Source organism: Neovison vison, chromosome 14 (assembly GCF_020171115.1).
Source record: "Neovison vison isolate M4711 chromosome 14, ASM_NN_V1, whole genome shotgun sequence".
NCBI classification, from domain to species: Eukaryota; Metazoa; Chordata; class Mammalia; order Carnivora; family Mustelidae; genus Neogale; species Neogale vison.
The window spans coordinates 21629758-21646080 of NC_058104.1; the positions used below are offsets into that span (position 1 = coordinate 21629758).

The 16323-nt window shown below is 43.0% G+C and overlaps 1 protein-coding gene across 14 annotated transcripts in view; it reads left to right on the forward strand.

Annotated features, from left to right (window-relative positions):
• RBFOX1 (RNA binding fox-1 homolog 1) overlaps nucleotides 1-16323 on the forward strand; it is a 1452832-nt gene that overhangs the window by 1353933 nt on the left and 82576 nt on the right. The gene's annotated exons all lie outside the window — the stretch shown is intronic.

The following is a 16323-nucleotide window of genomic DNA, read 5'->3' on the forward strand; positions in this document are numbered from 1 at the left end:
GGAGAAATAAATGACCAGTTGCTCCAGATTCCCTCACTTAATGACCTCTTCACGGTAAGTCCTACCCCCTGCTTCGTCCGTTCTGGGATGCCATCTGTCATTTCATGCCATCCATGATTACATGGATCAACCCTAGTGTCCGATAGGAACATAGGACACTCGGATGGCTACTCTAGCAGAGTAACCAACTCAACAAAGAAAAAAATGGTAAATCTGGGAAGGTCCAATAGTTCTGGATTTCAGACTGGCAATGTTTGTTCTTCACATGTGATTATTACCATAAGCCTGGGTTAACTCCGGTGACTCTTTGATCTTGAATTGACTGTGTTGATGCTTCTGGAGGAGGAACCTGTTCTCTATAAAACTTTCCATGATTAAATGGTGGAACCCACATCATGAGAGGACACTTAGCACTAAATAAGGAACATAAACACTGTACTCGGACAGCCCAGGTTCAAATTCCGGCCCCCCTACTTGCCAGCTGTGTGAATCTAGGCAAGTTACTTAACCTCTCTGTGCCTCAGTGTCTTCATCTGTTAAATGGGAGATGATAATAGTAACAAATTCACAGGTACTTATTAGAATTAAATGGGTTAGTATATGAAGACTAGTACACAGCCAACACCACATAAACGCTAGGCCAATAAAAATAAATTTATGTCCCACCTCTCTGCCGTAAGGGGAAATTTAACTGACTGTGCTAAATTCTGAGCAAACCACTAAACTAAGAGATTCTTTCCTTAATCATGAGAGGACTGGTCCTTCTGTTCTCAGCTTGTCCATTTCGGGGAAGTTAATTTATGGGATCGGGGGTGAGGCAGTCTGTTTAGGGGCACAGATGTTGCTGGGGTCCATCCTTGTCCAAAGCTGCAAAGAAAGGACATCCCTCAAAAGGGCACGGAGGAGGCCAGCCAGCGGCTCCCATGCGTCAGCAGGCGCTGCCCCATGGAACACGATAGCTGGGAAAAGAAGCAAGCCCGTTCTCTGCAAGTGTGCATGCCAGGCTACGCGCCCAGTTTCTCCCCAGAGTAATGGGTCAAGGACAAGAAGCAAGAAGCCATCTGATGAGGAGGTAGGGTATAAATGTGTCACTTGGTATAGGGAGAGGAAGGACATGTTTCTGGTCCCAAGCAGGATAGTTGCTGGCCATCTGGCTAAAGCGACCAAGAGAATCTCCTTTCCATGCGATTTCAAACCTGTATGCCTATCAGTGGCTGTTTGAGAGGACAGTAAGACAGAAGAAACCATTCAAACTAACTTGTATATATGAGAATAAATTAATCAGCCTGACTTTTAGAACCTTAACGCAGCCGTCCAGATTAGCCTTGAGCCCAGCTGCAGAAGTTAGATCATGGCACTATCGGGAAAGAATAAGTTGTAATAAAGATTAATATTTACCGAGTATTATCTGTGACCAGGCACGGTTCTAAGCACTTTACCTAAATTAATGTATTGAAATCCTTATGGCAGTTTTCCAGATGAGAAAACTAAGGTAGGCAGAGTCCCTTAGCACCGAAGGGCTAAGATTTCAAGTGGGAAAGAAGCTGGCTCGATTTTGAAATCGAGAGCCTCTGTTCTTTACAACTGGGTTATATGCTGCCTCTTTATTTTTTGTGAATATTGGAAGTTGTAATTCTTACGGACTGTGCCCTATGATGGTAGATCGGGCTACTGTTCTATGTCCAAGCCAGTCAAATTAAAGAAGAGGAGTAAGATAATAATTTTGGATTTTTCCAACCACCACCAACACTGTCACCCTCCCCTCCCCCCCCACCTCCTCCGTATTCAGACGTGGTAACGGGTTGTGTCAAGGGCAATTTTAAGGATCCTGGACAACTAAGTAACTATTTCTATGAGATGCTCCAATAACCTTAAGTCTTCAAAGAAATGGGGCATGAACAAGTAAGTTTTACTTGGAAAATCCGTATGTTAGCGTTGCCCATACTTGGGCTCCCCTTACTAATCGGAAGCCTTTCTTTTTGCCGAAATTACCTATGTATGTAGGTAAACGGAGTTCGTGACATGTGGACATGTAGGGAAATGCTGCCAGTCCAACACTCCAGGACAATTTCTTTGAAAAACTTGAAGACCCACAGACGCTGAGAATCGAGCTAGCTTAAATGGAAAGTTAAGGCCCCTGTATGGATGGAGCGCATATATGCAAATGTAGATGGGGCACGTTTTCATTTCGCTTTGGAGGTATAATTACTAATTCATCCATTTGAATGCCCATGACTGAGGTAGGGGGATTTTTGGATTTCCCCAACTACAAGCACAGTCTGGATTTATCTTGCAATTTCGAACGTGCCTCAAAGCTAAAATGAAGACCTTGTCATTGATTTGCTGTGGACATTTAGCACGCCAGCCCTGTATCTGCCTGAGATAGAAAGCCAGGCTTATTAGGCACTCCTGCATGTAAGATTTTGTATTAATGACAAATATCATAATATTCCCATAGTATAATTATCGATTTTCTGAAGCTTATGCAGAATTAACAACCCAGCCTCCAATTGTCTCCCAGAACAGGGCATGAAAAGTTCACATATTTTGTAAATTAAAATCAATATTTTCAATCTCTCCTAAAGGTAATTTTCCTAATTTAGTGGACTTTTCCCTAACATTTATTTTCTCTTTAATTATAAAATGGCAGGTTATTGATTTTCGTATATAACCTCTTGACGCCCTGAGTGCATTTTTATTGCTAACGTGAGGTGGGGGTGGAGAGGGCAGGAGCACCTCTTAATGAGGATCTTTAATTACTAGCTGAACAGTATTAATTTGCTTTGATAAATTATGACGCACACTTTCCCTCGTGCACACGTTCCAGGGGAAGCATTTAGAAAGCTGTTATGAAAGGCCTTTCATTTCGGGGGGTTTGTCTGAACTCTTACCGAGTCCTACCCAGAAGGATGCTTACCCAACACCCGTCTCCAGAAGCAGATATGCATAAATCAACACATCCCATGAACCCACGTAAATCTTCTCCAAAGATGAGTGGGTGTTTTCCTACAAAGCTACACAGCATTGATTATTTTGCCTACATCTAATCATCTTCAGGCAGGCTCCTTGGGGCTTCTTCTCAGAATAAATGATTGATAAGTCAATTAAAGAAATGTCCAGGTAGATCTCAAAGCCAGTGTCTTGGACCATTCCATGTCAGGTTTTTTCGTGTTTTTTTTTTTTTTAATTGAAGATAATAAATAAGTTCAGTATCTGCAACTATCTATTCCCAGGAGCATGTTTCAAGTTACTTAGTATAATTAGAAATAGTGCCTCTAAGAATCTCAACGAGGAGGCCTCAAAAGGGGGTTCTTACCGTTCCCCTGCCATGGTGAGAAGTTCCATTGCCATCTCATAAAAAGATTAAAAGAACCCGTGGTGTCTTTTAGGGAAAATCACGATAGCTAGCCCATGAAACCGTTGATTGAAAGCAAGCACCTTTAATCTTCATACATAAGTAAAACAAAATAAAAATAAATAACAGAAGGTGATACACAGTTGTCGACATGGGACTGATAAACGGCGAATCTATCCGTTTCTCAGTTGCCAGGAAGATGGCTGCGGAGCTCACCCACGCTGTATATCATATCTGCCAACTCATTTCTGTGATTAAATATTCCATCAGTAGGGCTATAAGGCGGCAAAGCTTAACAAGATTCATAAGATGCACCACTTGAACACACATAACTCACTTCCGCGGTTGGAGAGCACCCCGCCTGCAAAGGAAAATTGGAATTGAGGTAAATTACTCCACAAGTCATGATCAATAGGGAAAAGAAAAGATCTACCAATGCAATGCAGATCTAAGAGATAGTGAGGTCCCGACGATAACAACCACACGATGCAAGTCGAAAGTAGAGGGATGCAGAGTACCTCAACTGGAAAACCTTGGAGATGGTAATGAACAGTGGTCTGGAGACCCTCTTAAGATTCGTGGGGATTTTTTCAGTGGGGGTAAGAGAAGATGGGGGTCCTTAATTAAGATTTTCCTCCTAAAAATAAACATTTCTGGTTTCAAAGGGTTAGGGGGGAGTCCTAAGAGAAAGATACCCCTAGCTGCAAAGTCACATATGAAAGGCGGTTCGGTCTTAAAACTAGGTTATCCTGGAGTTACAGGGAGGATCAGTTAAGGTAATGAGTGTAAAAGAACTTTATAGGCTGTAAAGTAAAATGAAACTATGAGATCAGTGTGATGACTAGAAGTCAGTTGGATTGATTATGTCCACCTCGGTAAAACCCTGGCCACGGACGACAGACCTTGATTCCAGGGCTGGGTGATGGGAGAGTGGATTGGGATCTCAATATAAAGTTTAAAAATGAAGAGGATGGATGTCGCACTCTGTGATTGCTCATCTTGAAAGGGCAGCTGGATCTGACCTTGGATTACCCGTTCAGAGGTATTGGTTTTCTATGGGCTTTTGGCCACTGTGAACCATGATTCGTCTAAGAATTGAGTCCAAGGGAGGTAGATGTCGGTCTCCCTCCCAGGCTCTCCCCCCATTTCACTTCATGGAGTCCATTACAGCTAAGAGAATGACCTTTAGCCCCACTTTTGGATGGACTTTCCAATTCCCTTCCTGCAATTTGGATACAATAGCATCTGAGAAAGAGTAAGATTGTCAGAACATGGGGTAACGGGGGACCCTGACACAGGCTGCTTTCCTTTCACTGGCCACCCACCCAGACTTCGGGTTGGGCCTGAGATGATGTGCCCAAATGCATTTGAGGTGGGCTGCCTTAGTACCCTGAAAGAATGTAATGTGGGTTGCAAATACTTGCTGCCACTCAGAGACCCTCAAAGCAGCAGTATCCAGGCACCCTTTGTGGCTCAAACACAGCCCATATCCACCCAGAGGACCAGCTTCGACAAGACCCAGAGCTATGGCTCCTCATGAACAGTGACCTTTGGCTCTGCAGTGTTTTGTATAATTTACACATCTGCCAGATTCAAATGCAGTGCACATCAGTGAACTGGAACAGAAGAGTCCAGATTTAAGTCCCCAAGCAAAGGATTTTCAGCCCGGAAACGTTCCACTTCAAAGACTTTATCTCGTACATCTGTTTACCTTCGCCTCCCCTTTTGGTTGCATTTCACTTTCCTTCTCTCTTCTCCTTTCTCCATCTGTCTTATCAGATTGCACTTCATCCCAACCCACATTTGGCCTTAATTTTTATCTGTGTCCTTCCCTGCCCCACAGAAGGAATGCAGCTCAGCTTTGATGGAAGCTGTGGGGGATTTTGATCTTCCGATAGGATCAGAACTTGATTATGTGCTAAAAACGGCACTGCCTCAAGAAATTAGTTCCCATTCTATTGCATGGAGAGCCTACCAAGGAGAGGTCCCTCAAGCAAGAAGTGACAGGACAGCCCTTGTAGGAGTAGCCCCACCTCTGCAGTGTGGGAGAAAGACAAGGTTTGAACATTTGGCTCTGGATCAGTCTCATAGGGAACGTTCTGGGCTGCCATCATTCACACACGAGCAACTCAAAACATCAGCAACAATAAGGCACTCTCTGCCAGACCCTGTGCAAAAACACTTTGCATCTCCTCGAATCCTCATAAAAATGTTACACCATTCTCTTCATTATAGAAATTATGAAACCAAGGTTTTCTGGAGAGTTTATCTCCTCCCTCATGTCACAGAACTAGATGTGAAAAATTGGGTTTTTTTACATAAGCATCTTTTTTCTAACCTCAGAGCCCACGCTTTCCATCACCTTGCTGTGCAGCTCCCTCAATAGGTCTAGACTGGGACATGCCCGCCATGTCTCCTAGCCTTGAGGTTGTAGAGGATAAAGATAATTAATAAAAATATCTTTGCGTTGATATTATCTGCCGCATGCCAGACTCCGTTTTGGGATTCTTGCATGGTTAGAGATTATAACTTTGGAGGATAAGTGTCATATTCCTGATTTTGCAGATAAATGAGGAATCTAGTGATATTATGTTAACCTAGGTTGCTGACTTCAAAAGCTGAAGAGCTATATCCAAATCCAAAGCCAAATTTCTGTGATTCCAAGGCCCATCCCATTTTATTACAAGTTACCTCCCACACACAGGCTTTATTTAATCCAATCTTGGATTAATGGTTCTTAACTGGAAGTAAGTTTGCACCCCAGGGAAATTGGGCAACCTCTGGAGACATCTGTCATTGTCACATCTTGGGGGGCACAGGGATATTCACTACTGGCATCTAAAGGGTGGGGACCCGAGGAATCCCACAATGCACAGGAGAGCCCCCACCACAAGAATAATCTGGCTTAAAATGTTGATAATGCTGACATGAGCCTTGAGCTCCTTCTCAAGATGGATAAGCATCTGTAGTTGTCAAAGGCAATCCAAGAACTTGAAGAGAGACATTCACCCAAATGCTTCCTCTTCCGGGCATTACTCTGTGATTTTTGACTCTAGAAGGGAAAAGCATAAAGCTTGATTTCATGCTGCGGAACTGCATCGGGGTCCCCAAGACCATCCTCAGTCTCTGTGTCTGGTTGGATGTGCTCCTGGGACTCAGAAAGGCCCTTAAAGTCACAGTTCTGATTTATTACAAAGCGATACAGGTTAAAAATCAGCAAAGGGGAAGAGCACAGGAGGTGGAATCCAGAAAAACCAGGCAGAAGCCTCTGAGTGTGGCCTCCACGATGTGCTTAACTTTACCGGCAATGGTGTCTGACGACACACACACCAGACAGGAGTCTGTCTGCTTCCTCGGAGGCAATCACAGGGACATGGAGCCCCCATGTGACTGATCTCAACTACTCAAACCTTAGGCCAAAAAGCAAAAGTAAGCCTTCCCCATAAATCACATTGCTGCCATAAACTGTCTTATCAGACTGGTAAGGTATGGCCGAAGGCCTCAGACACCCAAAAACAGTTTTATCAGGAGAATATTCCAAAGGTTTAGAACGCCTCTGCCAGGAGCTGTCCAAGGGCCAGTCCTGAAGACAGACCTTCCAGAGGAATGTTCAGAGTTTGAGCAGCCCAGACCTACTGAGTTAACCCTTCCCTGCACAACAGAAGAAAAGGGAGGAAGAGGACAAGCAGCAGAAGGAAAGGAGCTTGCAAGTTCAGAGTATATATATAATATTAGTTAATATTATATATATTCGTGGTCATGATGGTAGTGTTGAGGAGGAGGGGGTGGGTGGTTTAAGGCAAGACATACCACTCTGTTTGTTGGTTGGTTTTGGGAGAAAAGATTAAGCTGGATTCAGTTATGAAAGAGAAAAAAAAATATTGTACATTTTTCGCTTCGAGCAGAGGTCTGTAAATTTCTGTAAAGGGTCAGTTTGTGAGTAGGTTCAGCTGTGCGGGCCTACAGTCTCCCCAACCCGCTCACTTCTGCCACTCTAATGCAGGAGTAACCACAAACAATGCATAAATGAGTGCACATGGCTGTGTCCCAGTAAAACTTTAGGGACACAGCCATTTAAATTTCTTATAATTTTCATGGGTCATGAAATAGTTGTCCTCGCCCCATCCCCAGCTGTGTAAAAATGTGAAATTCACAGCCCTCCTTCGCTGACCCTGGCTTAGAGAGTCCAAATTTATTAACACAAAGCCACTGTGTTAACCTTGGGCAAGTTTTTTGTTTTTGTTTTTGTTTTTTATGCATTACCGTGTTGTAGCAATTACACAATCCTGCATGAACCCATGAGATGAGCTGCTTGTCATTCTGCAGCACCAGGCTTGTCAAGGAAGGGCCAAAGAGAGGCTGTGTATAAAGTCACACGTATCACTGGCTTCTGTTAATTCTGTTAATTCAGGCTTCAGCTCAGAGTTACAGTGCTGAAGGCCTGTAAAGTGCGAGGCATTGCACATGCGCTGGCAGGGGGAACACCTCTTCCCTCGAGAATTCCTTAGAACATTGAAAAATACAGACAGACCAACTTAGTATATAATAAACGATGATACCTGCCTACCTGCCAGAACACTGAAAAACTAACAACCCTCTCTCTATTAAGAGGTGGGAGAGTGGGGTCCTAATCGGGTTTTGAGGGATGAGTAAGAGTTCTCCTGGTAAGAAACTAAAGAAAGATCTTTGTAGGAGTGAGTAAGAAGGAGTTTGGCAGAGTCCAAAGGAGTTTCTCAATCTTTATCTTCAAAATCCATTGAGAAGTACAAATATATATATATATATATGGCTCTTTGATCTTCACTGGATATAGAAATTTCTGAGGCAAAATCAGGTTTCTCCCAAAAGCTGAGAAATACCAATCTGTTGAGATCAGAGAGTACCTTCTAGAGAAAAGTTGCAAAAGACCTGACAATGCTGTATAAAGGAATGTGGATTCTGGATTTCATCCTTTGAGTGACAGTCAACCAGTGAAATCTCTGATAGAAAATATACTTAAAAAATAAAAGAAAAGAAACAAGAGCACCCAGAAATGAATTACCATGTGTATCTGCAACTGAAAAAAATAATAGTCTTATCATGAAGACTCTTTCAAATATATGAACCCACTCCTAAAAGACTGAAATAGATTAAACTAAATCAGCAACTTCTCACCCGGAGATCGGGTTCCTGACAGATCCCAGGATTAGGAAACCGGTGCCTGACACCCAGTATCCAGCCCACTTCCTGTTGTGTCCTGATCTCTTCCTCGGAAAACAAATTACCAGAGACTTCAAAAACGACACAGTTTCATTTTTAAAAATATTTTAACTTGTGTTGCCACTCTTATTATAAACCATTTTGTTTGGAAGGTCGTGCTTCCCACTTTTTAGCTTTCTTTTCAAAATTTATAGTTCAGCGTTATTAGCCCAACCGATTAAGTTGTGTATAAATAAAGACAAATTGGCCAAATATTGTTTAATCCCCTGTATGTTAATTATATGTAGATACTCCTTCTCCGAGTATCAAATGACACTGTCTTTTAAAAATGTAGTGTGGGAGGATCAACACACAAATAGCAAAATCCTACTTCAATTAACTACATTGGTGACAGTTAATGCATTTCTAGAACTTCTGTGGACCTGTTACAACCCATTACGGTCGAAATATTGGTTTATGAAAAATTAATAAAGCCAGAGGAAAATGGAACCCAGCATCTGCCTTAGCTGTTCACACCAAAACAATCAGCCAGAATTAATTATGCCGTATGCTACATTCTAATGAGTTTTTCATTAAACAGGATACCATTATGGAAACTAAACAAGGATTATTCAGAGAATAATGCCAAAGGCTGTTTTTTGTTGTTGTTGTTTTGTTTTGTTTTTTGGAGGAGATTAAATTAGTGAATGGGTTATACATTTAAACCCGACGCCGAGGTTAATCGATGCACACTTACCATTGTATTAAACCCAGTATCGTTTTAAAGGCACGAACACCCCAATATCATTGATATTTCCTCTGGGGAAAAAAGAGGAGTCTATTTGTACGTTTCTAGTGCTTGTTTGACATACACAATATTGTAAAGTCTGAAACCTTCCGTATTAATTCCCTGTCATTTTTGAAAACCATTTTCTCCAACTGAAATATTGTTTGCTTTCGGCCCATGAGGCTGTGTGTGTGTGTGTGTTTGTTGCGTGGGAAGCTTGTTTAAACACATGTATCTGATTACTCTTTGGGAGATTCAAAGTCAAAATATATTTTCTGCTCTTACCCAAAGAGCAGGGTCAGGAGTTTAAACCTAATCTGGGATATATGGAAGGGAACTGAAGATGAAACTCTACCCCCATTCCTCAAATATTTCCAGTCCCTCCTAAAATATAGCTCTGTACTAGCAAGTGAAATAGAAAAAGGGGCCCACGGGAGGCCTGTCGGGAGGGATTTTTGGACTCCTGTTGTATCTCAGAGGTTCTCGTCCCGAGGAAGGAGAGAGAGAGGAAGGCATGCTGGGTTCTTTGCAGAAACTTGTAAACTCCACAGATTTTAGCTAAACCACAATTCTGATTTTTTTTGTTTTGTTTTGTTTTTTTGTTTTTTTCATTCCTCATACTTTGCAAACTAAAAGACTTTGAGAGCTGGGAGCTGAATGTGCACTTGGAGAGGACACAGCTCAGTCCTAGAGAGGAGCGCCCTCTCCCTGCCACCCTGCATGGCCCTGCCACATGGGCATGTGGGCCCAGATCCGTGTGGCTCCATCCTCTGATTCCTCAAGAGAAGCGACATCTGTCTTGTGACATCAAACCTCCCCAGTTTAAATGTTGGCAATTAATTCCCAATCTTGAAATGTTCTCCATTAAATCTGTTCATTCTGTCCAGGACATGGCCAAACCCAACAGCTCAGGAGCTGTTGCTCTCCCATTCCTCAAGGAGCAATGGAACAAAATAAATCTGTAAAGTACTTTATTTTCAGATTCAAAAAAATAATCATAGTTAATAGTCCATTGTTATTATTATTAGTAGTAGTATTGTTGAGATCACTTATTACCCACAAATTGCCTACCCCTTCCACGGAACAGATCTGATCCCTACAACAATTCTCAATGAAGTAGATTTTTTTGGTTCCCATCTTACAGATGGGAAAGCCAAGTCTAGAACTTTAACTGACTTGCTCAAGGTCTAAGAAACTTGCAGTCACTGAGGCCAGAACATAAAACTAAGGGTTAACGTTCCCCAAACCCATACTTTTTCAGCAGCACTGTCAGACCTTGAAAGTTCCCTATTTTTTCCTCTCTCGGTGTTTCCTTCCTGCCTGTAGAACTGCGATCTTGCAATTGATATTTTCTTATCTCTAGAAGATACATCCTGCCCAGAGGCTTCCCTGGTGGGATTTAAAACCCTATCACAGATTCTTAAACGTGATCATGAGGTTCTAGCCAACGTCCCTCAGCCTGGAAGAGTCAGGTGTTTCCAGCCAGCAGGCAATGGAGGAACGGTTCGAAATGGCTCTAGTGCAAATGGGGTCAGTCGGTGGGTATTTATCACTCCATGGCTGGAGAGGATGTTGTCCAAACACCTCAAGACCAAGCATCACCATAAATGAGCCGATGTAGCTCCGTGAGTGAGTCTGAGTTTTGGAGTCACACTAGGCTGGCTTGGATTTCGGTTTTGTCTCATCTTTTTCTCTCTCTGGGCCTTACTTTCCTTGTCAGTTTGATAAAATTAAAAAAAAAAAAATCACAATGTGTGCACAGTGTACCTGGTTCAGGACCTGAAACTCCACGGCATCTTAATGGCCACTCCCATTCATATTAGCTGTAACTTGATGTTCTTTACATAGTCCCTAGCATTTTCCTGTCACTAGTTAGCAGCGTGGGCATCCCCTGGGAGCTGATTGGAAATGCAGATTCTCATGCCCCAGCCCAGGCCTACTAGATGAGAATATTCATTTTAGAAGGGCCCGGAGTAATTCAATGCCTATTAGAATTTTAGAAACAAGGGCTTTAAGGTAACCCTTACCTAAATACTAACAGCTGCAAACCTGAAAGAGATAAAATGTGTTTGCATTGTTTTTCTTGTACATTGTTTGCTTTCCGCAAATACCTTATGGGACCATTTTTTCTAGTTGCTTTATTATCTTGAACAGCAATGAATTAGAAAGAGATTTTTGGCAAGCATTCAAAGAACATGTCTTTAAATATTTTTTTGGTTGTTTTTAACAAAAAAAATGAAATAAATTTTTGCAAGTATTAATAAAATGATACCCTCTGAAATCATTTGTGACAGCTTCCCAGGGAGGGGCTAATACTGTCCTGACAATCACTGCTTATATCTTCCAAACAGAAAGAGGACATTAGAACAGAGGTCAGCAGACCTTCTCTGTAAAGGTCGAGATAGTGAATATTTTAGCCTTTATGGGCAATAAGGTCTCTCTGTTGTAACTCCTCAGCTCCGTCTTGCAGCATAGAAGCAGTCATAAATAATATGTAAATGAACAAGTGTGCCTGTGTTCCAGTAACTCCTTATAGATACTGAAATTTGAATTTTATGTGATTTTTCACTTTGTCACCCAATATTGGTCTTCTATGGAGTGTTCTTCGACCAGATAAAAATGTAAAAAACGTTCTTAGATCACAGGCCATACAAAAAAAAAAAAGTGGTAGGCTGTATTTGGCCAAATGACTGTAGTTTGCCTACACTGGATGTGGAAGATTAACCTTCAGAAAATGGGTCCCAAGGATCTGTTTGGTTTGATCTGAATTCAGCACTGTAAGATTTCTATCTGTGTGATCTGTGTGGCCTTGGGCAAGATTCTTAAACTCTGTCTCTGGATCCTCGTCTATTATAATAGCTGTGACGATAGCTTTACCTTACAGGGTAAAGAATAGGGAATAGTCCAAATTTAACACCAAATGGGTTTGCTTGGCGCCTTTTGAGTGATTAGTAAGCAATTTTTGGAATTGCTATGGTTGATGTGTTTAGTATCAAATTGAGTCAACTGAATATTTTCTGTAAAAATCACTATTATGTGAAGTTTGGAAGGCAGGTGAATAAGAGTAGTTCAAGTAAGTCATGACATTTTTTTAAAACAACAAATAATCAGAGAGAATGTTGTAGAGAGATTCTTTAGTATTCCCACAACTTTTGGGGGATAGTCTGAAATTATGTCAAAAAGAAAAGTGAAAAGAAAAAAAAAAAACCCACACAATCATGTATTTCTCTCTAACTGTTATGAAAATCAAAACTTGCTTTATAAATTGGAATGAGAGATTATTTACACTCGATACAGATTTACTTCAGGGCTCCTTTAAATATGGGAATCCCCTGGCACAATTAAAACATGATTCACTTTATAAGGATTAAATACATAGCCAACATTTTTCTGCAACATCTGTGCCTCAGTGGAAATACCTCTGTATTGAAAGCTCGACCATAACCCTTCAGAGAGGCTCATCTTTCAGGCATGTATAAAAGCATTAAGTATTCGCTGTGAAAATATTCTTACATGGATTAGCTCAATGCCAGTCCGTGTTCAAAAATGCATAACCGCAGAAAGCATCCACAACCCATGAGGGCTTTGGATAAATGTGTCCATCAGAAGCTGTAACCTTCATGGGCAGGGAGTAGCGCACGGCAACTTCCCAGACCCCTGTCTCATGCCTATGCTCTCTGGCCTTCATGAGGCTTCCCTGAGCCTCGGGCAGAATTCATTAGGAGGCAAGCAGGATAGGAGTCTGCGAGGGCCACCATAGGCTGGGGCGGCTTGTGCAACAGAAATGAATTTTCTTACAGATCTGTAGGCCAGAAGTCCAAGATCAAGGGGGGGGTCAGCAGGGTTGGTTCCTTTGGAGGCCTCTCTCCTTGACTTGTAGACGACTGTCTTCTCTCTGAGTCTTCACACGGTCATTCCTCTGTGTCTCTGTTGTAATTTACTCTTCTTAGAAGAATATCAGCCACATGGAATCGGGGTCTATCCCCATGGCCTAACTTTAACCTCACTACCTCTCTAAAGATCCTATCTCCAGATACAGACACATCCTGTACAGGGTGGGAGCGGGTGGTTAGGACATCAGTGTATGCATGAATGTGGAGCGTATCCACTTCAGCCCGTAGCTGTGGAGCAGGAAAGGATAGAGAGGCTCTTTTGGGTGGGGAACCAAGAGTGGCTTTGCTAGGATTATGCTGCTGGAGATCTTCTGAACCTCCTTTACCAGCCCACCTCCAGAGACTTTGACAGAACAGTTAAGACTGGTAGCTATTCTTCGTGTTTGAAATGCTACAAACAAAGGCAAAACTTGTCGATGCACCGAACAGCAACCATAAAAGGTCAGTAAGCTCTGCCTCTACATCAGAAATGCAGATTTCTGACCAGCTGAGTCCCGTTCTTTAGGGGGTGGAGCCTTTGAAGGCAACTCATTTCAGTGCTTCCCAGTGGATTCCTGAAGTCTCACAGGCCTTGAAAACCTCCAGTGCTAGGAAGGCAAGAACCCACAGCATTGAGGTTAGGGGGACCGGCTCTCCTCCGGTGTTTCTCAAAGTGTGGTCCCCGACAACACGAAAGCTTGTTGAAAATGCAACTCCTCAACTCCATGCCAGACCTCTGGAGTCTGTCCAAAACTCTGGGAGTGGGACCTAGCGTTCTGTGTTGAACAGATACCCTAGGTGACGCTGGTGGTTGTAAGAACCCCAAGGCGCTGAGGGCACCCCTTTCTGGAAGTACCATTCCTAGGAAGAAGTCTTCTGTAACCCAGCTTGTTCTTTCAATGATGGCCAAAGTTTTCCTCATTTTATTCTAATTTAAAAATATATTTAAAACATCATCCAACAGTGAAGGCAGGAAAGAGTCATTGATAAAATGAGTCGTGTTCTAGGAGCCTACATAACTTTGTTTCTCACCCAAAATTCGCCTCTGACTGGTGATAGAGCTTTTCGTAAACCACATCTTTGTTCTGTGCCATTTTTTTTTCCCCATCTCTAAAGAGAGACTAATACTGTCTGACCCTTCTAGTTAGGGAGGAACAAATGCATTGTAAAAATGTGCGGATTGAATGAATTTTTTTTTTTAATAAAATGAAAGTACTCTTTTTCCTAGTGATTACTATCACTATGAAACCTTTTTTTTTGTTTTGTTTTGACTGCAATGTGTAACAGAATTATGGAATAGACTATTTTGCCAGTCATAATAGTCATGTTTCATAAATACTGTGCCAAAATTACTTGTAAGTTTTATGGATCTCAGCAAGCAAAGTAAATAACCATAGGGTGTCAGATTTGGGGGTCATTGTGGACTCATTCCTTTGTTCCCTTTCTTGTGTATGTATTTGTTCCTGAACATACGAGCACTAAAAAAGACAGCGTTTCATTCTTTTCAAGGGCACAGGGGCTCAGCGGGCGCACCCCAGAACCCACACAGTGCCTGGCATGTGATAGAGGCCAAGACTCACTTGCCGAATGAACAGCTGCCCTCGCAGGTCACCTCTTCTTAGCTGAGCGCTCATGACAGAGTAACTCGGAGATGGCCTCCTGCATCGATTCACCACCTGCCTGTGGGGTATCTCCCCGCAGCCCTCTTTGCAGTCACCAGGCCTAGTGACACTGGGAAAGCAGGACCCCAGCAACAGGCTCTGCTTGCGAGGGACTCGGGATCAGCACACAGATGCTTGAAGAGGCTCAGATAACACCTGACACTCCAGAACCTTCCACAACAGGGGTTCCCGAATCCCTGTTGGCTCTCAGAAAATTCATGAGGTGTGGTGGTTTTTCTTCACGCCTTTAATTTTTTTTTTTCCATTTAGTAGCGATAAGAGCATTCTTCTCCTGGTGTTCTAACTCATCTTCCTCTTGGAGCTAACGAAGTGAGTCAGCCACTCCCAGTTGCTAGGCGGTTGGGGTGTTTCTTTGACATGTTTTGTTCCTTCTTCTTCTTCTTTTTTTTTTTTTTTCCTTTTCTTTGATGTGTGTGTGTGTGTAATTCAGAAAATACAGGATGGGCCAAGTCATTCACCCTGGGCTGGCTTGGAGATCTGCCTCTTCGGTACTAAATGGAAGGGCGGGCATTCAAAAGAGCCTCTCTTCTTCCTTTTCCTCTTGCATTCTAGTTTTATTTCCTGCAAGCGCAACATGGCTGCTCGTCCAAAACCCTCTGGTTCCTCTTTTCAGGCCCCCCTGCCTCCCCACCGAGGTCCCTGAACCCATGGGGTTGAACTTCTTTTGGATGAACCCCCCTTGGAGTTCACCTCATCCATGCGAAGACACTCACTCGACAGATTATCACACAACACAATTTAGAAAAGCAGAGGAAAGAAGCTGAATTTGGCAGATAAAGGCAAAGAGATCTGGTTTCTAGGAGAAGAAGCTGTAGCCGAGTCCAGAAGGGAATTATCTGGGGTGGGGGGAAGGTTCCAGGAAGAAGCATTACCCTTCATCAAGGCACAGGTGTGCAAATGCACGGTTGTTCCAGTTGGTTTGAGTCTGATTTCCTCACCTAAGAGTTGGCAGCAGAGTACAAAGTTGGATGCTTCCTCTCCCCTGTCTGTGATAGGAATCACCCCTTTGAGGCTTCTCCCTGCCCCTCAAGGGGCCAGGAATGATCCCCAGAACTGGGGGAGTCTCCAGTCAAGAAGAAAGTGTTGGGTTGCCCCATCTGCACATGAACCTGGGCTCACCTTCTCACAGCTGGAAGATTCCCGATCCTGCCGGGGAATGGCCCCATGGATATCGTGCCGGAATTTGGGATGCTGATGAGGGCGTGACAGACTTTGCAAAGGCTTTGATTATTCCGAAATTCAGTGAGCCACGGGAAGGCAGCTCCTACCAGGCACGGATATGAGCTACACAGATTCCATGTGGAGCTGCTTGAGTCAACCTTAAAAGCACCAGAGAGAAGGAGGAGGAGGAAGCAAGTGAATCCCATAGAGAGGGCTCGTAGCCGGACTTTAGGCATGCACACCCCCAGCAATCAACAAGGGGCAGAAGAAGGTACCCTCCAGTACAAT